The sequence below is a fragment of the Tasmannia lanceolata genome, unplaced genomic scaffold, assembly GCF_043159265.1.
Source record: "Tasmannia lanceolata isolate RefF3 unplaced genomic scaffold, GAP_Taslan_0.1 ptg000026l, whole genome shotgun sequence".
NCBI classification, from domain to species: domain Eukaryota; kingdom Viridiplantae; phylum Streptophyta; class Magnoliopsida; order Canellales; family Winteraceae; genus Tasmannia; species Tasmannia lanceolata.
Genome location: NW_027518703.1, coordinates 7042510 through 7065719, shown reverse-complemented (window position 1 = coordinate 7065719; position 23210 = coordinate 7042510). Strand labels below are relative to the sequence as shown.

The 23210-nt window shown below is 41.7% G+C and overlaps 1 pseudogene across 1 annotated transcript; it reads left to right on the top strand.

Annotated features, from left to right (window-relative positions):
- Positions 1-18976: 18976 nt before the first annotated feature.
- On the top strand, positions 18977-20620 carry LOC143858466 (gibberellin 3-beta-dioxygenase 2 pseudogene; annotated as a pseudogene). The gene is made up of 2 exons (XR_013238960.1): positions 18977-19450; positions 19919-20620. The product of XR_013238960.1 is annotated as a gibberellin 3-beta-dioxygenase 2 pseudogene (transcript).
- Positions 20621-23210: the final 2590 nt, after the last annotated feature.

Sequence of the window (23210 nt, the reverse complement as noted above, 5' to 3'; positions counted from 1 at the left end):
CCCATCAATATTGGTAGTGCCAATATCACCACCCTTTTTTTATAAAATAAAAAAATAATAATAATAAAATAAAAATCGATTTTACAGAGAGAGAGAGGAGAATCGTCGGTTTCTTTTACATATATAAATATATATATATAATATAAAATAAAAACCCATCATGATTGTCCCCCTTTTTTTCTTTTCTTGAGCCCGCACCTCCCATTTGACGAAAAAAAAAAAAAAACAAAAAACCATCATCACTGTCCCCCCTCCCTTTCCTTTTTTTCTTCATTTCCCCCTCATTTTCTTCACCTACCACCCCTCTTTCGTCAAACCAGAATAATATAAAAAAAAAAAAAACCATTGGAGGAGTTCTTCTGGTCGCCAACCCTCTGCAGACAGAAAAAAAAAGAAAGAAGAAACGACAGTAGAAGAAAAACCAGAGGGGAGAGAGAGAGAGAGATCTGCAGAGAAAGGGAGAGAGAGAGAGAGATCTGTAGAGAGAGAGAGAGAGATCTGCAGAGAAAGGGAGAGAGAGAGAGAGAGATCTGTAGAGAGAGAGAGATCTGCAGAGAAAGGGAGAGAGAGAGAGAGATCTGTAGAGAGAGAGAGAGAGATCTGCAGAGAAAGGGAGAGAGAGAGGGAGATCTGCAGAGAGAGGGAGAGAGAGACAGAGATCTGCAGAGAGAGAGAGGAAGGGTCTTCTCCTCCGGCAACCCAACCGGATTCCGGCCACCTTCTCCGGCATCCTCCCAACCAACCACCGGAGCTCCACCGGCATCCCCATCTCCTCCACCCCACCTCCAGCGGGCCCCACATCAGCGGGCCCCACACAAGCACGACTCTGTCAACACCTTCCTGGATCTCTTGTGGCGTAAGTTCATTTCTTTTTTATTTTTTATTATTCATTCTTTGCACTACACGGGTCCCACAGCGGGTCCCACATCAGTAGGTCCTACAGCGGGTCCCATATCAGTGGGTCCCACAGCGGGTCCCACATCAGCGGGTCCCACAGCGGGTCCCACATCCGCGGGTCCCACAGCGGGTCCCACAGCGGGTCCCACAAGCGGGTCCCACAAGCGGGTCCCACATCGGCGGGTCCCGCAGCAGGTCACACATCAGCGGGTCCCACAGCGGGTCCTACTATGAATAGTAGTTTTGAATTTTTGAATAGTACTTATAAATAGTAATTATGAATAGTAGTTTTGAATAGTACTTATGAATAGTAATTATGAATAGTAGTTTTGAATAGTACCTATAAATAGTAATTATGAATAGTATTTTTGAATAGTAATCTTGTATAGTAATTATAAATAGTAATTATAACAGTCTTCAGCACAGGAGTCAGTCCTTCAGTCAGTCCAGGAGTTTTTCCTATCATCATAGGGGTTAGGATTCTGTCCATCCTCTCATCAAGTCGTGATCTTTACCCGCTCCTGCAAGGTATAGGATGCTGTCCAACCCTTGCCGAGTTATTTTCCTGTTCGTTCCCCCGCAAAGCATAGGATGCTGTCCAACCTTTGCGGGATTCCAGAAGTCTCCCTACCCTTATGATGATAGGATTTTATTCTCTGGTGTAAAAAAAAACAACAAAAACATTCCAAAAACACTTGAAAACAACAAAAACATTCCCAAAAACACTTAAAAATTTAAAAACATCTCAAAAACAATTCAAAATCCAAAAACATCTGAAAAAATCAAAAATCTCAAAAATCTCGAGTCATTAGAGTGTAGTTAGGAATTCTGTCCGAACTACGTTGGCTTGATCCCTTTCAACAGGGTACGTAGTGCAGCTTGGGGTCCACATCCCAGGTCCAGCCAAACCTTTAAAAATAAACATTTCAAATATTCCCAAAAATACAAAAAACTTCAAAACTTCCATAAGCTTTCAAACCTTTAAAAATAAACATTTCAAATATTCCAAAAAAATACAAAAAAACTTCAAAACCTTTTCAAAAAAGATTTTCCCCTAGAGTTAGGAGTCTGTCCTAGATATTTAGGGTGTTTTAGAGTTAGGAGTCGGTCCTGATTTGTATTGATATGGTGTGTCCTGTCGTGTGAGTGTCCCTAGAGTTAGGAGGCCTCAAGTCGATCGGTTAGACATTTAGTCGAACCGATGGCTAGACTAGGAAGCATATAGTCAACCCATGGTTTTCCTTAGAATGCATAGCCTAGATACACATAGGATATAGGGCCCACCTGCATTAGCTTAAGGCTAATCAACTTGCATTAGTTAGGGCATATAGAGTCCTAAAAATTACAATCCACTTGAATTTAAGCAATCGCACAAAAAGCTTTAAACATCAGTCGAGTCTAGTGGATCGAGTCTAGGATAGCGGTCCTAGAGTTTTAGGCATCGTAGTTTAGAATAGGGCACCGAACTACGTTGGCTCTGATTCTTCCCGAGGCCGGGATACGTAGTGCAGCTAGGATGGATGGCCATCCTGGTCCGAGTCAAGTATTGCATTAGAGTCTAGGGTTTGTCGTGTCGGGTCGTGTGTCGAGTCGTGTTGTGTTGTGTGTTTTGCTGTGTTTTCTTATTTTTATGTACAGATCCTATACCTTTAGCTGTAACATGCATGTGCTTGTCCACCAGAACTTAGACACCAATTAGGCATGTCACTCATAACCTAGCTATTCTTAGGCGACATATCTTTCATTTCTTTTGTGTGTGCTTCTTATTCATCTCCGAGACATGCATGATTAGCTAGACGTTATCTCGGAGATATTCGTTCTCATTTCGCATGATTTTCGCCCAAAACTCTTCAAAATTAATAATAAATGGCATAAGAGACCAGGTGCTAGCACTTGGGCGAATTGGGGGCGCCTAATCCCTTCCCCATTCGTCATCAGGCACGAACCCTATTTTATATCTCTGGTTATCCGTTGCAACAGAGCACAGCATGGGATCCAGGGCCCACTTCCTTGGATGGCGACTCTTCTTTGTTTAAGGTACGCCTCGAATCTGGGCTAGTCCCCGAATCGAGAGGTATCCCACTTTACATCGCCGCTCATGCTGTGAGGGGCACTCTTTCGAGAGTTCCTTGGTGGGGCTCTCCTTCACGTGGACGATCTAGAGAGACTCGCGCGGGGCCCCGTCCCTCCACGCCCGTCCCGGATCTGGTTCCACAGGCTGGCGACTCTGCTGGGGAAAATTTTGAAACATTGCCTAACTCTGTAAAAATGCCATTTTATTAATTTTGAAGAAATTTGGGTCAAAACCAAGTTAAATGAGAACTTTATCGTTAGAAATCCAGGGGCACCAAGTAGGTGCGTAAATAAAACAAGGGATTCACACACTGCACATCATGCATTGTCATATTCTTTATTTCTTTCATTATTTTCCTTATTGGCCTCAGGGAATAGATATGACGCGCACCAGATGGGAGCCGTTGTATCTATTTCCTAGCTATGCGCCGGAGCTGCAGCCGTAGACACTGGGTGTGCTGGTGTTCTACAGCAGCCGATGAGCAATGAACATACTCTGTATAATGCTGGGTGTGCTGGCGTTATACATCAAGGGTATGGTCATAGGCATAGTACCCTGCAGAAATGCCTGGGCCCTACTTTCATTTCATTATATTATGTATATATATTAGTTGCTCCCTTTAGAACCAAAATTAGGGAACCCTTGCTAGGACACTATATATATGTACTCATATAGGACGAACATATGTTGCTTACACATGTGAAGCCTAGAGTTAGGAGCCTTGTCCGATTTGTAGACTAGGGTAGCTCACCTTGTGTGGCTACAACGCGGTCCTAGTACACTCATCAGTCTGTCACGAGTCGAGACCTCTTTGGCTCCGCTAGATCAGGTTAGGGCCGGTGCCCCTGGTTAGGATGTATATATATGTATACATATTTGTTATTAGATTATGGTTTACTTCCTAGTTAAGTTTTCCTTCATAATCTAATCAATTATTCTTCTCTATCCATTCTGTGGATTATCATCAGATCCTTGGCTCTCTTATCCATGATCTATCTCCCATGAGTCTGATCCTTTGATTGATCCTGATCAGACCGTGTTCCACATGTCGATTGTGAGTCTATCTTGCCATTATCATTATCGGAGTGTGTGTTCTTGCTGAGAACCCTGCTTTATCTTGACCATGACGGCATACTCTTCATGTTTAGTTGCTGAGACCCTCCTAGTATAGCCGTCATGCTGCCAATTTTTTTTTTAGAACCCTTGAGCGTAATCATTATCCTTTTGGGTTCATTGACAAACCATGTGCTTACCTTACCACATCTCCTGGTATAGCCGTTATGCTGCCGAATTTTCTCTAAATACCTTGAGTGTGGTCATCATCCTTTTAGGCTTGTTGACAAACCATGTACTTGTCGTACCACATCTTCATGTACAACCATTAAGCTGTCGGATTTTGATCCAAGGGAAGGATGTGTTGGCGCTACCTTTTGTCTCAACTTGCGCATTGCATTGCCATGTGATTAATTCTCATTGAGCTTAGTGTTTGTGGTGTCCATGAAAGGAGTCTTAGTCACTCGTCTGCCATCAACCCCAAAAGAGCTTTCATTTCTAAACTCGCTTGGTCTAGCCAGTCTGCTGTACCTTTTTCCTCTCACATTGCCCAGATGGCCGAGTACACTGAAAATCTCATCTTGACAGAAATGAGAGAGACGATGATGACATTCAAGACCTGATAGACAGGGATCCCCTCATTCTTCTTGAACTCAAGTGCTTCCAAGAACCCTACACCTAACCGTGTTGCACCTCCTACACCCACCATGGGAACCATTTCACCCATTCAACCCTTCATATATCTTACCACCTTTACCTGTACCACCTCTGGGCTGGAAAATGATTGGGAAGAGAAAAGAAAAATATCATACCAGAGAAAGCCTTGCCATTGTCAGGTGCCAAAGAACAATTTGAGCTGGGTCAACAGAAACCGAAGAGACCCTCCCTTCTGAGATTCTAACTCTAGGATTACTCTTTCCGATCATTATCGCCATTAATGAAGGCACGTTGTCCTTGAACTTTCAGCGCCAATCCGTTGCCTCCGATAAAGTGTCTCATCTTTGAAATTTGTTTTGAAGTGTGTATACCAACCCTCCTGTCAAAGTTGGTAAGTCTAACCATGTCAGTATCAATTCTAAGTATGTTGTGTTTACCGGTCTCTCTCATTGTGAGCCAATGTCCAATCTTTTGCTGAATTTGATGGAGAGCCTATCGTGGCGCATCAAAAATCATTGTATGTACTTCAAACATTCAATGAAAAGAACATTTGATTCCAGTGTCGTCAATATTCTTGTATATGTTCACTCTTGGATCTAATGTTAATAAACAAATTAAGACACCCTCCTCGAATGAGGATGCCGATGAAATTCTCCTCGAGATTTGAAAGATAATCAAACGAGAGGAAGAGCGTCGAGCAAAGCCACTTGAAGATGAAATTGATACCGTGGATAGTGGTATCGAAATCCGAAACTCGGGAAATAAGGATTGGCAAAATCTCCCGAAGAGTGCAAAGAGTCGATAAACCTATTTAGAGGGTTCAAGGAAGTGTTGCTTGGTCCTATGAGGATAAATCAGAAGCGTGCCTTGGCACTGTTCAACGTGAGTCACCCTCAGCTTCAGACATCAGGTCGAAAGAAAAAAAAATTCAAATGAAGAATATCAGACATCAAATGCAATGAATGAAAAATTGAGAGAAGACTTTCAGACAACAAAGTCATGAGCATAAAACATGAACCCCAAGAAGAATGCTTGGGCTATAAATTGTGATGGAATTTCCAGTTAAAACATTCCAGGTGTAGGGGCATTCCCCACATCCAAGCAAAAAAATAAAAATCAGAATGAACAAAGAAAAATAAGATAGAATCCAGAGAAGAAAGGAGAAGGGAGCATGCCCCACGTCAACTCCTCAAGAACGTCAGAATCGCAGGAAGCAGAGTCGATAAATGGATTGAAAATTTCAAAATCATCTTCAGCATTCATAGAAGACCCAGAGCCGTAGAATCCCGAATATCAGTGCGAGATCCCAAAGAAAAAGTGGGAATTCAATCAGTCTAGCTTGCACAGTGCAGATGAAGTCTTGCCAGGAAATGCCGCCAGACTCCTCAAAAAAAAAGAGAAAGGAAAAAAGTTCAAAGCCATTGAACCTTAGCCATTCAAGAAGCTTGTATGCCAAAACATCAGAAGGCCATCCTTGGACGCCTGAGCCTTAAACGCCAAAAATCCCAAGTTCAAAAAAAAAAAATCCTTTTGCGAACACCTTCGAGCCTCAACAAAATCAAACATTCTTTTCAAACACCCGCAAATTAGGGGCATTTCGGCCCGAACTACGTCTGACCTGATCCCCAACTCTTCGGGGGTACGTAGGCAACCTGATCAATTCAGGTTCGGTCAACCTTTGGGATAAAAATCAAATTATTCCCTTTCAACCTTTGGGATAAAAGTCAAATTATTCCCTTTCAACCTTTGGGATAAAAGTCAAATTATTCCCTTTCAACCTTTGGGATAAAAGTCAAATTATTCCCTTTCAACCTTTGAGCTTAAAAGCCAAATCATTCTGTTCCAAACCTCAGCGAACCACTCGAACCTGATCCTCCATTGTTGGGGTACTTAGGCAACCTGGCCAATCCAAGTCTAGTCGAAACTTTGAAATCCAAAAGAAATATCCAACCGTTTTGAACCCCGGCCCACTTAGAAAGTCCTTCTGGTGAACAAGCAGAGGTTCAAAGTCAAGAACAAAAAACGATGGAATCTGAAGACCCGCTAGGCTGAAAACCCGGGAGGGCGGTCTAGGCAAAATTTAGGGTCATTCACCCGCTAAGTTGACAACTGAAAAGTCAGCTTAGGCAAAAGTTAGGGTATCGAGCCCGCTGGATTGAAAACCCGAAAGGGCGAACCAGGCAAAAGTTAGGGCAAGCGGTCCGTCAGATTGAAAACCTGAAAAGGCAATCTGGTCAATGGCAATGACTTCCAGCAAAAAGTGAATCATTGAGGTGGAGAAACAGTCTTCAACCAGGGTAAAATCTCGGAGTCCAAGTAGTGCCAGCAAGCTTACTTTAACATTCCTCTAAACTGAGGGCATCGAAACCGAGCAATCCAAAAGGGATAATAACCATGACATAAACACCGAAAAAGGAGAGTTGTGCATCTTGACACGGTCTTCGAAATACTCTAAGAGTGGCTAAGCCATACCCTTAAAAAATGACACATCAGATCCAAGAATGAGTCAAAAGCGAGTCGAGTCCTTGGAACAATGAGAATCTTCTTTGATTGAATCCTTGGAAATCTGTTCCTCCTTCATATTTGTGTTCCCTCTCCTTGCGAAGTCCAAACTGTCAGATGCTGGAAGAATGGGAGCGTGTCATCCAAAATGCGAAGAAAATTCAGAGTAAATCCTGGTTTAGGTATCAGAAGGGGCGGGAGACATCTTGTTCAAACCTACCAGAGACCTTAAGCCTCCAAAAGTGAGCAATGCGAAAGAAGGGATTTTCAGACTCAGCCATCATGGTTATTGTCCTATTCTCTCCATACAAAAGAACTTTGCATCCTTGAGCCTTCATGAAATGAAGCATCTTTTCTTCAACCATCATTGTCCTGCCTCCTTAAAACTCCTGTCATGGAAACACAATATACTAGGGGCATCTTTTATGACTTGCGTCATAAAAGATATCAAGCACAAAAAGCAATCAGTGCCAATGTCTTCGGTAAGTTGAGATAAGAGATGTACGAGTATATCTCGAGCCAAACTTCAAACTTCTCAGACGAGTGCACTCTCTGAAAGGTCAACTTCCCCAGAAAATCAGTTTCCCAAGCAGAGTCTAGAATTTGCTCGCGCAGCCTTCAATCCCCGGCAAAATCAGAAAAATGGTCAATACTCAAAACCTCAGCAAGTTACCTGTGTCTGGTTCTCAGCAGAGATCACACACTCCTAACGTTCTCGGCAAGAGACAATCAATCATGTAATGGAATCGATCGAAATCTCGATTTCTTGAATCAAAATTGTTCCTCCTTGAGTTTCGTGTTCTTGATTCTTAGAGTGGTTTGATCATGATAGCTGTCTAATCATTCCGCCATGTTGATCTGTCAAGATGCTATCTTCCCAGATCCCAATTTAGGTTTGATCATGATAGCTGTCTAATCATTCCACCATGTTGATCTGTCAAGATGCTATCTTCCCAGATCTCAATTTAGGCTTGATCATGATAGCTGTCTAATCATTCCGCCATGTTGATCTGTCAAGATGCTATCTTCCCAGATCCCAATTTAGGTTTGATCATGATAGCTGTCTAATCATTCCACCATGTTGATCTGTCAAGATGCTATCTTCCCAGATCTCAATTTAGGCTTGATCATGATAGCTGTCTAATCATTCCACCATGTTGATCTGTCAAGATGCTATCTTCCCAGATCTCAATTTAGACTTGATCATGATAGCTGTCTAATCATTCCACCATGTTGATCTGTCAAGATGCTATCTTCCCAGATCCCAATTTAGGTTTGATCATGATAGCTGTCTAATCATTCCACCATGTTGATCTGTCAAGATGCTATCTTCCCAGATCCCAATTTAGGTTTGATCATGATAGCTGTCTAATTATTCCACCATGTTGATCTGTCAAGATGCTATCTTCCCAGATCTCAATTTAGGCTTGATCATGATAGCTGTCTAATCATTCCACCATGTTGATCTGTCAAGATGCTATCTTCCCAGATCTCAATTTAGACTTGATCATGATAGCTGTCTAATCATTCCACCATGTTGATCTGTCAAGATGCTATCTTCCCAGATCCCAATTTAGGTTTGATCATGATAGCTGTCTAATCATTCCACCGTGTTGATCTGTCAAGATGCTATCTTCCCAGATCCCAATTTAGGTTTGATCATGATAGCTGTCTAATCATTCCGCCATGTTGATCTGTCAAGATGCTATCTTCCTAGATCTCGATTTAGGCTTGATCATGATAGCTGTCTAATCATTCCACCATGTTGATCTGTCAAGATGCTATCTTCCCAGATCCCAATTTAGGTTTGATCATGATAGCTGTCTAATCATTCCGCCATGTTGATCTGTCAAGATGCTATCTTCCCAGATCCCAATTTAGGTTTGATCATGATAGCTGTCTAATCATTCCGCCATGTTGATCTGTCAAGATGCTATCTTCCCAGATCTCAATTTAGGCTTGATCATGATAGCTGTCTAATCATTCCACCATGTTGATCTGTCAAGATGCTATCTTCCCAGATCCCAATTTAGGTTTGATCATGATAGCTGTCTAATCATTCCGCCCTGTTGATCTGTCAAGATGCTATCTTCCCAGATCCCAATTTAGGTTTGATCATGATAACTGTCTAATCATTCCGCCCTGATCATCTGCCAAGATGCTATCTTCTCAGATCCAAATTCAGGTTTGCACATCTTCGACCTTTCGGTTCATTCGCAACCAGGTCAATCCTTTGAGTTTTGACTCATTCGCAGTCTCGCTCATATCCTCGGCCTTTCGGTTCATTCGCAACCAGGTCATAGGTTTGATCATGATAACTGTCTAATCATTCCGCCCTGATCATCTGCCAAGATGCTATCTTCTCAGATCCAAATTCAGGTTTGCATATCTTCGACCTTTCGGTTCATTCGCAACCAGGTCAATCCTTTGAGTTTTGACTCATTCGCAGTCTCGCTCATATCCTCGGCCTTTCGGTTCATTCGCAACCAGGTCATAGGTTTGATCATGATAACTGTCTAATCATTCCGCCCTGATCATCTGCCAAGATGCTATCTTCTCAGATCCAAATTCAGGTTTGCATATCTTCAACCTTTCGGTTCATTCGCAACCAGGTCAATCCTTGAGTTTTGACTCATTCGCAGTCTCGCTCATATCCTCGACCTTTCGGTTCATTCGCAACCAGGTCATAGGTTTGATCATGATAACTGTCTAATCATTCCGCCCTGATCATCTGCCAAGATGCTATCTTCTCAGATCCAAATTCAGGTTTGCATATCTTCGACCTTTCGGTTCATTCGCAACCAGGTCAATCCTTGAGTTTTGACTCATTCGCAGTCTCGCTCATAACCTCCACCTTTCGGTTCATTCGCAACCAGGTTATAGGTTTGATCATGATAACTGTCTAATCATTCCGCCCTGATCATCTGCCAAGATGCTATCTTCTCAGATCCAAATTCAGGTTTGCATATCTTCAACCTTTCGGTTCATTCGCAACCAGGTCAATCCTTTGAGTTTTGACTCATTCGCAGTCTCGCTCATATCCTCGACCTTTTGGTTCATTCGCAACCGGGTCAAAATCTTAGGTTTCCGACTCATTCGCAGTCAGGCCTGTTTTCTAATTTCTTGACTCATTCGCAGTCAAGTTAATCTCTTTGACTTCGGTTCGTTCGCAGCCAAGTCATAATTCTGGCCTTTTGGTTCATTCGCAACCGGGTCAAAATCTCGGACTCTTCGGCACATTCGCTGCCAAGTTCTCGCTGATTTCTTGATTCATTCGCAATCAAGATAATCTCCCTGACTTCGACTCCTTCGCAGTCGAGTCAATCTTTCAATTCTTAACTCATTCACAGCTAAAACCAAATTCCAGCCTTTTGGTTCATTCGCAACCAAGCTAAAATCTTAGACTCTTCGGCTCATTCGCTGCCGAGTTTCTTGCTGATTTCTTGATTCATTCGCAATCAAGCTAATCTCCCTGACTCTGACTCATTCGCAGTCGAGTCAATCCCTCACTTTATAGTTCATTCGCAACTAGGCCAGTATCCCTGATTTTGGCTCCTTTGCAGTCAAGTCAACCCTTCGCTTTTCGGTTCGCTCGCAACCAAGCAAATTTTGACCTTCCGACTCATTCGCAGTCAAGTCAATTCTCGGCTTCTGGTTCAATCGCTACCAAACCAATATCTTTCCCGGCTCTCTTGCAGCCAAATCAATCCTTTAAAGTTTTGCAAGAGAGGCTATCTCATCCATATATCCACTATTGAGTTACGAGTTCAAGAGAGGCTATCTCACCAGCGTTTGTGGAGTCAGAGTCCGGTGAAAGGCTATTTCACCATGTTATCTTTGTGAGTATCATTTTCAAAAATCCAAAAAAAAAAAAAACAAAAAATCCAAAAAAAAAAAAAAAAAAAAAAAAAAAACCCTCTGATTTTGGGCCAGTCAAAATGTGTTGTCTGTTCAGCTTTGACATTCGCGCGACAAGCACGCTCTGCCAAAGAGGGGCATCTGTAGACACCCCATTTTGACCGTGCCCTAAACCCTTCCAATTTTATGCAAAACCCCATCAAACCAATGCTTTAGGACTCCAAATTTCTCCCCAAGGTAAGTTAGGGTCCCAGCTAGGTCCCCGCAAAATTTCGTCAAAATCCGAGTACGTTTGCCTAGCGAACGAGCAGAGAAAGGACCGTAGTGTAAACCAGAAAAGGGGGGTGAATTATCCTGGAACGGTGCAGAGCAGATTTTGAATAAGACACGATTGGATGGTGCGCCCATCAATTTTTCCGCCAATAGTGCGCCCATCAATATTGGTAGTGCCAATATCACCACCCTTTTTTTATAAAATAAAAAAATAATAATAATAAAATAAAAATCGATTTTACAGAGAGAGAGAGGAGAATCGTCGGTTTCTTTTACATATATAAATATATATATATAATATAAAATAAAAACCCATCATGATTGTCCCCCTTTTTTTCTTTTCTTGAGCCCGCACCTCCCATTTGACGAAAAAAAAAAAAAAACAAAAAACCATCATCACTGTCCCCCCTCCCTTTCCTTTTTTTCTTCATTTCCCCCTCATTTTCTTCACCTACCACCCCTCTTTCGTCAAACCAGAATAATATAAAAAAAAAAAAACCATTGGAGGAGTTCTTCTGGTCGCCAACCCTCTGCAGACAGAAAAAAAAAGAAAGAAGAAACGACAGTAGAAGAAAAACCAGAGGGGAGAGAGAGAGAGAGATCTGCAGAGAAAGGGAGAGAGAGAGAGAGATCTGTAGAGAGAGAGAGAGAGATCTGCAGAGAAAGGGAGAGAGAGAGAGAGAGATCTGTAGAGAGAGAGAGATCTGCAGAGAAAGGGAGAGAGAGAGAGAGATCTGTAGAGAGAGAGAGAGAGATCTGCAGAGAAAGGGAGAGAGAGAGGGAGATCTGCAGAGAGAGGGAGAGAGAGACAGAGATCTGCAGAGAGAGAGAGGAAGGGTCTTCTCCTCCGGCAACCCAACCGGATTCCGGCCACCTTCTCCGGCATCCTCCCAACCAACCACCGGAGCTCCACCGGCATCCCCATCTCCTCCACCCCACCTCCAGCGGGCCCCACATCAGCGGGCCCCACACAAGCACGACTCTGTCAACACCTTCCTGGATCTCTTGTGGCGTAAGTTCATTTCTTTTTTATTTTTTATTATTCATTCTTTGCACTACACGGGTCCCACAGCGGGTCCCACATCAGTAGGTCCTACAGCGGGTCCCATATCAGTGGGTCCCACAGCGGGTCCCACATCAGCGGGTCCCACAGCGGGTCCCACATCCGCGGGTCCCACAGCGGGTCCCACAAGCGGGTCCCACAAGCGGGTCCCACATCGGCGGGTCCCGCAGCAGGTCACACATCAGCGGGTCCCACAGCGGGTCCTACTATGAATAGTAGTTTTGAATTTTTGAATAGTACTTATAAATAGTAATTATGAATAGTAGTTTTGAATAGTACTTATGAATAGTAATTATGAATAGTAGTTTTGAATAGTACCTATAAATAGTAATTATGAATAGTATTTTTGAATAGTAATCTTGTATAGTAATTATAAATAGTAATTATAACAGTCTTCAGCACAGGAGTCAGTCCTTCAGTCAGTCCAGGAGTTTTTCCTATCATCATAGGGGTTAGGATTCTGTCCATCCTCTCATCAAGTCGTGATCTTTACCCGCTCCTGCAAGGTATAGGATGCTGTCCAACCCTTGCCGAGTTATTTTCCTGTTCGTTCCCCCGCAAAGCATAGGATGCTGTCCAACCTTTGCGGGATTCCAGAAGTCTCCCTACCCTTATGATGATAGGATTTTATTCTCTGGTGTAAAAAAAAACAACAAAAACATTCCAAAAACACTTGAAAACAACAAAAACATTCCCAAAAACACTTAAAAATTTAAAAACATCTCAAAAACAATTCAAAATCCAAAAACATCTGAAAAAATCAAAAATCTCAAAAATCTCGAGTCATTAGAGTGTAGTTAGGAATTCTGTCCGAACTACGTTGGCTTGATCCCTTTCAACAGGGTACGTAGTGCAGCTTGGGGTCCACATCCCAGGTCCAGCCAAACCTTTAAAAATAAACATTTCAAATATTCCCAAAAATACAAAAAACTTCAAAACTTCCATAAGCTTTCAAACCTTTAAAAATAAACATTTCAAATATTCCAAAAAAATACAAAAAAACTTCAAAACCTTTTCAAAAAAGATCTTCCCCTAGAGTTAGGAGTCTGTCCTAGATATTTAGGGTGTTTTAGAGTTAGGAGTCGGTCCTGATTTGTATTGATATGGTGTGTCCTGTCGTGTGAGTGTCCCTAGAGTTAGGAGGCCTCAAGTCGATCGGTTAGACATTTAGTCGAACCGATGGCTAGACTAGGAAGCATATAGTCAACCCATGGTTTTCCTTAGAATGCATAGCCTAGATACACATAGGATATAGGGCCCACCTGCATTAGCTTAAGGCTAATCAACTTGCATTAGTTAGGGCATATAGAGTCCTAAAAATTACAATCCACTTGAATTTAAGCAATCGCACAAAAAGCTTTAAACATCAGTCGAGTCTAGTGGATCGAGTCTAGGATAGCGGTCCTAGAGTTTTAGGCATCGTAGTTTAGAATAGGGCACCGAACTACGTTGGCTCTGATTCTTCCCGAGGCCGGGATACGTAGTGCAGCTAGGATGGATGGCCATCCTGGTCCGAGTCAAGTATTGCATTAGAGTCTAGGGTTTGTCGTGTCGGGTCGTGTGTCGAGTCGTGTTGTGTTGTGTGTTTTGCTGTGTTTTCTTATTTTTATGTACAGATCCTATACCTTTAGCTGTAACATGCATGTGCTTGTCCACCAGAACTTAGACACCAATTAGGCATGTCACTCATAACCTAGCTATTCTTAGGCGACATATCTTTCATTTCTTTTGTGTGTGCTTCTTATTCATCTCCGAGACATGCATGATTAGCTAGACGTTATCTCGGAGATATTCGTTCTCATTTCGCATGATTTTCGCCCAAAACTCTTCAAAATTAATAATAAATGGCATAAGAGACCAGGTGCTAGCACTTGGGCGAATTGGGGGCGCCTAATCCCTTCCCCATTCGTCATCAGGCACGAACCCTATTTTATATCTCTGGTTATCCGTTGCAACAGAGCACAGCATGGGATCCAGGGCCCACTTCCTTGGATGGCGACTCTTCTTTGTTTAAGGTACGCCTCGAATCTGGGCTAGTCCCCGAATCGAGAGGTATCCCACTTTACATCGCCGCTCATGCTGTGAGGGGCACTCTTTCGAGAGTTCCTTGGTGGGGCTCTCCTTCACGTGGACGATCTAGAGAGACTCGCGCGGGGCCCCGTCCCTCCACGCCCGTCCCGGATCTGGTTCCACACAATGTTTCATTGCTTATTCTAACTAAAATGGCAAAACAACAAATCACAAAACAAAAATACAACATAGCCTCAAGAATTAAGGTTATCCAACAATATTATAAATCTGCATGCTCTCTGTGGGTAGTGTTTGGAGAATTCGAGAGTACTGTTTGTGATAGAAAACAGAAACTAAAGACTGTAAGGCGGGATATCACTTTCCTTAAGACAAGATTCGCCCCCACCAGTAGTGTGTAAAGGGGATCCGCGAATTGCCTCCAAGATACAATGAAGCCTAGTAGGAAAGCCCTATTAACGTTTGATGACGCCTCGCACTAGCGGAATGAAACCCAAAATGCCATTCAGAAATTTCAAGCCTTAGAGAAATTTCCAGATACTGTTTTTGCAGAAGAACAATATCTAGAATAATAAAACAAAAGACAACAGTATGTAGAAATACTTGGAGAATTTGTAAGAATGTAGAAATGGGTTTAGAATTTGTCAGAATAGCAGAAGGAAATTGGTAATTCGATTATGTTCTTAAATGACCGAATTCTGCACATTTTACAGACCACCAGGTGTCTTTTCAGTGTGTAAAACACCTCTACAGAGCACATTTCCAGAATGATTGAAATCTGACCGTTAGATCGCACCCATTTGATATTGAACGGTCCTGATCGATCTTAGAGGTGATTGTTGGTTTGAGTAAAACCTCTCTCCAACCCCGTTATCGTTAGATCAATTATCTATGGTGCGGATCGCACCCCCTTGGCTCTTGACCGTTGGAGGAAGGGACACAACCCATTTGATCACACTCCTTGACCGTTGGAATTCTAGGCCTGTTGGGCCGACCGTTAGGCCCGAGCCGAAGCCCAACCCAACCGAACCATTCGGCATCGGGCTTGATGGGCCTACGAACCATTTGGCCCACCCATCCGACCGGTCCACCTTCATCTTGATCCAACGGTTCAGATCAAATATGGAAAAAACAAAGGCTCCAATCGCTCCTCGTGACATAAGTGCAAAGTGCGCCTAAAAAAACGCCATTATGCGCCCTATGGCCCATTGCCCATGCAGCGCGCGCGTGCGAATGGTGCGTTGCATCGTCCCGCGGGTCCAACCATGGGTTTAACCTAATGTGCAATGAAACAAGTATTAGAGAAGTGTAGTGCTTTATAAGCCCTTCTCTTTTCTTTCTCTCATTCGGTGCAGGACTATCTTTTCAACTACACTTCTACATCATTTTGTAAAAGCAAATCTTTCCAAGAAAATATTTTCTTTTTCCCAAACGCTTTTGATAAAACATTTTCCAAAACACTAAAACATGAAAAATACATGATTTTGAAAAAACCAAAATCACTAACAGGTAGTAAAGAGAGACCCAAATCTGGGTTTCAATAGAGAAAGAGTGGAAAAGATAAATAAAAGGCCTGCGATTCTGGCCCCAACGAATCAATAGACACCATGCTTCTTGAAATTTCCCACTTATAATCGTGGAACCGGACAAGAGAGATACATCTGTGATTCAACAAAAAAAACAGAGTATCAGGAGGGAGAGAGAGAGAGAGAGAGAGAGAGAGAGAGAGAGAGAGAGAGGAGGGAGGGAGGGAGATGCATATATATTTCTTGCTTTAGATTTCTAGGGCATAGATTGCCGTTGATTTACAGAGAGAAGAAGAGTGAGGAGACGAAAGAGGTACAATAGAGGTAACTTTCTCGGGAAGAAAAAACTAACTATAGAGAGCAAATCGAGTCGAGATTTGGCGCAACGTTTTTCGCTTTGGCGCAACTTTTTTCACTTGTTTCCGGGAATCAAAATACCAACCCCTTGAGGTGGGTATCAAAATGAGCCGAAAATTCTCTCATTTATTCCGACGGGAATAAAAAATCGATTCCCATTCCATTTGTAAAATTCAACCAACACATGAATCACCTAGATCGGGATCAAATACCTATACTGATACCTGATTCCAACGATCCAAACACAGCCTTTAGGATTTAGCCCCTGGCAAGCCCTAGATGGCCATAAGAGAAAACCTCTCTCTCTCTCTCTTCACTTTTCACATTTTTTTTTCTCACAGTCAAACCGGAAGTCACGACTCTCTTTTAAGGGACTTGCATGAGTGGGGTGGGGCCTTCATGGGGATGGACCCACAACAAAAAATCCTCCCTCAGGGGAGCCCTAGACAGGCTTGATCAAGGCTAGATGGATCAAGTGGCTAAGATAATTCAATCAAAGTGGCATTTGGCTACCCATATGATTTCCCTTGATCAATAGACCTGATTACATAAATAAGGTACACGCATGGTTTTAAATTTCGGTTTCGGTACCAATTTCGTTCTAGGCTGAAATCCGGTAATCATAAAAACAAATATTATTTAATTATGTAGCAAATTTCGGCCAAAATTTCTTAATATTTCTATATTTAAAAAAAAATCAATTTCTAAAATTTAGGCCGAAATGTCCGAAATTCCGTAAAATATTATATTTTGGATTTCGCCAAATTTCGGTTTCGGTCTCAACCGAAATCCAAAATTTAAAACCATGGGTACAAGCATGGTTTTAAATTTCGGTTTCGATGCCAATTTCGGTCTCAGCCGAAGTCTAGTAAAATTATTATTTAATTATTACCAAATTTGGTAATTTCGGCCGAAATTTAAAAAAAAAATCAATTTCTCAAAATTTCAGATTTCGGCAGGAATTTAAAATTTTGGGTACAAGCAGGGCTCAACAAGTATCTTTTAGGAAGGAGCATGCAAGTGACTTTCTTTCTTGGTCCATCTTGGTCCTATGCCAAACGAACATCTCATGATTAAAATAAAGGGCAAAAAATCAACAATTTATATTTTCTTGGCAAAATAATAAATGAGGCTTGTTGGATTAAGGGTCTAAGATCATCCAATCAAAGTGTTTTTAAAAATGTGTTTATTCAGACTTAAGTTTAATTTGCTGTTCAGATCAACAGATTGATCATGTACACGAGGCAAAAGTGGAGCCCAATATGTCGTTTTTAGAAGGAGCCTAGTAGGTTCTTATCAAGGTTTTAAATTTCATCCGAAATCCAAACTTTCGAACCGAAATTTCGGATTTCGGTCAAGACTGAAACCGAAATTGGTGAAGCGTACCGAATTTCTGTCGAAATTTCCAAAATGAAATTTCGGCAAAATTTGAAAAAACATATTAATTTTTTATTCCTTTCCCAAATTTCAGCAGAAATTAAAAATATTATTATTTTAGGGCGCTGATATCCCCCCCCCCCCCCCCCCCTTTTCCTCTGACGGCTGGCTAACGTTAAACGTTAGGATTTAACGTATATGTCACTTTCCCACCGTTTGACCGGTCTCTCTCTCTCTCTCTCTCTCTCTCTCTCTCTCTCCACACACACACAACAGAACAGTTGGTGGGCCCAACAGAAATCGTTGGTGGAATGGTGGGCCCATCTTTGAACAACGTAGGCCCTGCCCATACCACACCATAGGATAATCCAAACCGTCCATTTGATGGGCCATAAACGTAAATAGGTTGCGTCCCAAAATATCATTTCCATAGGCTGATCCTAGCACTCCGATCTAAATAGAAACTACATCTTATGCAACCTCTATAGATTGTAGGGTTGTGATCATCCTATGGAAATGATTTTTGGGGCACAACCTATTTACATTATGGCCCATCCAATGAATGGTTTGGATCATTCTATGGAGTTGGTCGTAAAGTAACATTAAGGCCCGTCCACAACATAGGACGATCCAAGCCGTCCATGGTTTGGATTATCGTATGGAGTTGGTCGTACAGTACCATTAAGGCCCAATCGTAGGCCCACCGATATTTTTTCAAATTGAAGCATACCGTCCACAACATAGGATGATTCAAGCCGTCCATGGTTTGGATCATCCTATGGTGTGGTTTGTACAGTAACATTAAGGCCCAATTTAGGCCCCACCTATATTTTTGAAAATGAAGTGTACCGTCCAGACCATAGGATGATCCGAGCCGTCCATTTGTTGGGCCACAATGTAAATAGGTTGTGCCCCAAAAATCATTTCCGTAGGATGATCACAAGCCTACAATCTATAGAGGTTGCATAAGATGTAGTTTCTATTTAGATCGGAGGGTTAGGATTAGCCAATGAAAATAATATTTTGGGACACAACCTATTTACATTTATGGCCTATCAAATGGACGGTTTGGATTATCCTATGGTGTGGTATGGGCGGGGCCAATGTTGTTCAAAGATGGACCCACCATTCCACCAACGGTTTCTGTTGGGCCCACCAACTGTTCCTGTTGTGTGTGTGTGGAGAGAGAGACCGGTCAAATGGTGGGAAAATCCATTTCTTTGTCACTATAAAAGCACACCCAACACAGGCCACAACGCCAAGAAGCCACTCTCATACCTTCCATATTTCCCTTTCCATTCTCAAATCATCATGTCTTCTCTCGTAGAGTCCGTGAAACCCATCCCCTTAGACCCCTACAACTCTCACATCAATTTGAGCTCGGCCCAAATATGTCCCTGATTCTCACACCTGGCCCACCCTTAAGTACTACCAATCCACTGAATCAACGACCTTCAAATCTGTGCCTGTTATCGATCTAGACGATCCTAACGTTTTCAAATCCCTTGGAAATGCATGCGAGGAATGGGGTATGTTCCATGTCACAAACCACGGGGTCCCCATCAGCCTTCTGGAGGCTATAGATTACCAAGGTGGGCGCCTTTTCTCGCTCCCATTAGAAGAGAAGCTAAAGGTTGCTCAAGGGCCCGATGGGCTCAAGGGCTATGGCCTCAAGCATACCTTTTGCTTCTTCGCTAAGCTCTTGTGGTATGAAGGCTTCGCCATCTTGGGTTCTCCCATGGAACATGCTCGCCAACTTTGGCCTCAAGACTACATGCAATTTTGGTAAACGCGAGTTACTTTTACGTACTCAAATATATATATATATATATATAGAAGAAATTATATAATGCACGACCGTGAGAATATAAAGGGCGGGTAGAGACAAACCCTGCTGCCTTGTTTTTGAACCAAGGAAAAGTCAACAAAAGAGCTTTCTCTTGGATTAAAATCCAAGGGAGAGATGGTTTTCCCTAACAAAGGAATTAAATAGAAAAGACAAAATTGTTGAAAAGTGACACAGTGTGGCTGTTCTCTCTTGCAAAAGTTAGCAGCCAAATGGCTTTCCCTAACAGTCCATATTAAATCCCATCTTTGAAAAAGGTAGGCCAGATTCATTCTTATTGGACGAGATTTAATTTGGTGTGTAAGACAAATTTTTTGAAAAGTGACAGTGTGTGGATCATCCTAACATATGGTCCATTGAAAATTGACCCTATCATTCTGACCCATGCATATTTTGCATGAATGCAGCGATGTAATTGAAGAATACGAGAAGAAGATGGAGAAACTGGCTGAGAAGCTCATGGGTCTCTTGCTTAAATACTTGGGAATTAACAAGGAAGATGTGAAATGGTTGGAACCAGCAGGAGGAGAGTCCAAAACTGGGTCCTCGGCCGCTCTTCAAATGAACTATTACCCCAAGTGTCCGGACCCAAACCGGGCCATGGGCCTAGGCCAACACACGGACTCATGCATGTTCACCATCCTTCATCAAAGCAATACCACAGGACTCCAACTCCTTCGGCCCGAAGATCCGGACTGGGTCCCAGTTCCCCCACTTCCCGGTGCTCTCCTCATCAACGTTGGGGACCTCCTTCACATCCTCTCAAATGGCAGATTCCAGAGTTCAGTTCACCGGGCGGTCGTGAACCAGACCCGAGCCCGGTTCTCCATGGCTTATCTTTGGGGCCCACCCGAGGATGTTGAAATCTCGCCCTTTCCGAAGCTCGTGGGCCCTGAACACCCTCTGTTATATGGTGCTGTGTCATGGAATGAGTACCTCCGAATCAAGGAGAATAATTTCGACAATGGGCTTGCTGCCATTCGCATTAACGTTGATGATCAAAACATTGGCCATGATCGACCTCTAACCAACTAGAGTTGGGAAGAGCACAAGCAGTTTGTAATAAGAACATGTTTTACAGCCTACCAGTTTATAATTAATAAATGAAGAATAACTGCTTTAAAATCTTTTGTCTCTCTTTCTAATATATAAATGGTAACTTCTGGGACTTGTGTGTTACTGTACATTGCTTGGGTGAGGGTGGAAGGAAAAGTGTGAGAAATTTGGTTAGTTCACATGAGCACACGAGGTCCGAGCAGATCTGTTATATCAAGTCATGTACATGCACAGGCTAGTGTTTTGTTCTAGTCCTGTTTACTTGGGTTAATTCTTACCACATCTAGCTACACTTGGGATACGGATAGAATCAAATCCCAGAGTCAGTTACCTATGTGGTAACTCGCCAAGTGTAGGGTGAATTGAGAGCAGACTGCTCATGTCTTTGGTAGCAAATACGTCTAATAATGTCAGGCCCCGAACCAAGACCACGGCTTCCCCGCACCTGCAAGGTTCCTCATGGCGTACAAGAGGTTCGATATCACATTTGATTTTACCATTAACAAGAATAAAACCAGGCATATTATAAATAATGTGCTAAGTCTGTACATCAATAAAAATAAGGATAACTATCAGTCTCACTACTATCCCAAAATAAAACAAAACCAGAAAACTCCATCAACATTGTCTCGAATAAAATACTCACTCTAAGCAACGTAAAATCGAAATAATCTAAGTCTCGAAAGGTTCCCCTTCCGTTGTGCACCTTAGTGAGAGTCAATTCTCAGGATCTGAAAAATATAAACTACTGGTGAGCGAAGCGAACTCTCGGTAAAGTAATAAAGTACTACTATTATCTTCTATGTGAATTCATTTTTATCTCTTAGTTCTTTACGTTTATTGTTCTTGTTTAATAATAATTGCAAATTATTTTAATAGAACAAAAGTTTTAACTAGGCCCAATTCACCCCCTCTTGGGTTACCTACCTGAGCTAAAAGCTTGGGTAAGCTCTAAACCCTTTTCATTAATTAATTTAAACTATTATTCTTTATTTGCTTATTGTTTGTTAAATCTTACTTTATCTTATTCACTTAATCAAAGCTTTAACCATTCATCATCTTCTTCGCATTTCATTTATTTTACCATCCATACTTAAATCTCAAGTAAATTTTCATATTTAGCATTTATTCAAAGTCTATTTGACTATCACATTTATTTCCTTTGTTTATTAATTAATCAACTGTGTTCATGTTTAGCTGCATCTTATTCTCTTCATTAGTCTTTGATTGAATCATAAATTTACTGTAAACACTCACCTGATGTAATTGTAATCATTATAAAAAAAATTATACTATTATCGCATTCACATTTATACGGCAAATGATTTGTTTTATAGTTTTTATTGTTTTCACATACAATGCTTTGATCTCCTAATAGACCCTTCATGAGACAGATGACGGTGACTAGTGAGCTTTTGAGGAGACCATTTTAGTAAAAGCTAATTTGGGACTTATCTTTTAACCGTATAATTAAAAAAAATACCGTAAAAAAACAAAAAAATGCACTAAGATTATTAGGTTTTGGTTCGGAGGATAAAAAGAATTATCATCTCGTTTTTCACAACTCAAAGCATGGTCAGATATAAGAGATCCTAGTCTCATTCGATTCAAGATTCAAAATCATAACACAATTGAAAGCTCATAATATGCCTTATATATCCTCAATATAAAATTAGGAAACACTTGAACAAGATTCGAAGGGTCCCAACAAAAAATGAGACATTGACTTATTGGATCTCATGATTCTCATGGGTTTCCTGCCCAAGATCGTATCAACTAGGGGTGGTTATTCGGTTATAACCGAACCGAAATAACCGAAATTTGATAACCAAAATAATTTCGGTTATCAAATTTCGGTAACCGAAACTGAACTGAAAATTTTAAAAACCAAACCGATTAAAAATTCGGTTAGAGTTACTGCCGCCGTTTACCGGGGCTTCCATTCAAAGCTTATCACACTTCTCCTTCCGACCTTCCAGCACCGGGCAGGTGTCAGACTCAAATTGGGAGAAAAAGAGGGAAAAAAGTAAAATCCTGGTTTCGATCGGAGGGCTAGGATCATCCAATCGAAATGATTTTTTGAGCACAATAATTAAGTTGTGATCAATCAAATGGATGGTTTTGATCATCCTACGGAGTGCCCCTATAGCACTTTTTTTTTGAAAAAAATAATGGTTTTTATCATAATTTTGGTTAACCGATTTTTTTTTAAGATAACCGAAACCGAAACCGAATAACCGAATTTCCAAAAAAAAAAAAAAAAAAACCCGAAAATTAACCGAAAAGAAAAAAACCGAACCGAACCGGCCGAACCAATTCGGCCGGTTCGGTTATTCGGTTTTAACCGAATAATGAACACCCCTAGTATCAACCCCAGATAAAGAAAGAGAAACAAACAGGAACGCAAGTAATGAGTATTTTCTCTTTGTTGTCAAAGGAGAGAGAGAGAGAGAGAGTAGGGGAGATGGCATCACTATTCAAAAGTTAGTATCATTCGTCCAACTAATGCTTTTCTCCCTCTTACTATGCTTATCGAACATGAAACACGTCGGATGATGATCAGGGTCGTTCATCTTGGTGGCAAACAAAAGACCATCTAGAGATCTAGGGTTCGAGGGAAACTCAAGAAAACGTTGAAATTAG